The sequence below is a fragment of the Lipotes vexillifer genome, unplaced genomic scaffold (assembly GCF_000442215.2).
Source record: "Lipotes vexillifer unplaced genomic scaffold, Lipotes_vexillifer_v1.1 scaffold409, whole genome shotgun sequence".
Taxonomy (NCBI): Eukaryota; Metazoa; Chordata; class Mammalia; order Artiodactyla; family Lipotidae; genus Lipotes; species Lipotes vexillifer.
In genome coordinates this window covers 207,655-207,956 of record NW_006785162.1, presented here as the reverse complement: position 1 = coordinate 207,956, position 302 = coordinate 207,655, and the positions used below count along the sequence as shown (strand labels likewise).

General features: G+C 39.1%; 1 protein-coding gene across 1 annotated transcript in view; it reads left to right on the top strand.

The window, feature by feature from the left end:
- The window catches only part of IGFBP7 (insulin like growth factor binding protein 7), an 83,585-nt gene that overhangs the window by 1,281 nt on the left and 82,002 nt on the right, over positions 1 to 302 (top strand). The window lies entirely within an intron of this gene.

The window sequence follows — 302 nt, the reverse complement described above, 5'->3', positions numbered from 1 at the left end:
GCAGGAATGCCTTTGAGGTTATGTTTGATCGTTTATTTTATTCCAAACAAGTCCAAGCTTGCCATAAATGAAAGGGGAAAATAGAGTCTGGACTTGCAAAAAAGAAAAAAAAAAAGCTTTTAATTCTAATGTATGCTTAGGCAGTAGTTTCAAGGGAAGGTTAGAAATCCAACCTTGGCAGTCTCTCTTCTGGTCCCAGCCAAGGTAGGAAAAAGGGAGAGAAGAGGCAGTTCTCCTGAAATGACAGAAGCAGTTGTTTCTTTAACACAGTTCAGACTTTCTCCAAGCTTTCCAAGTAATTC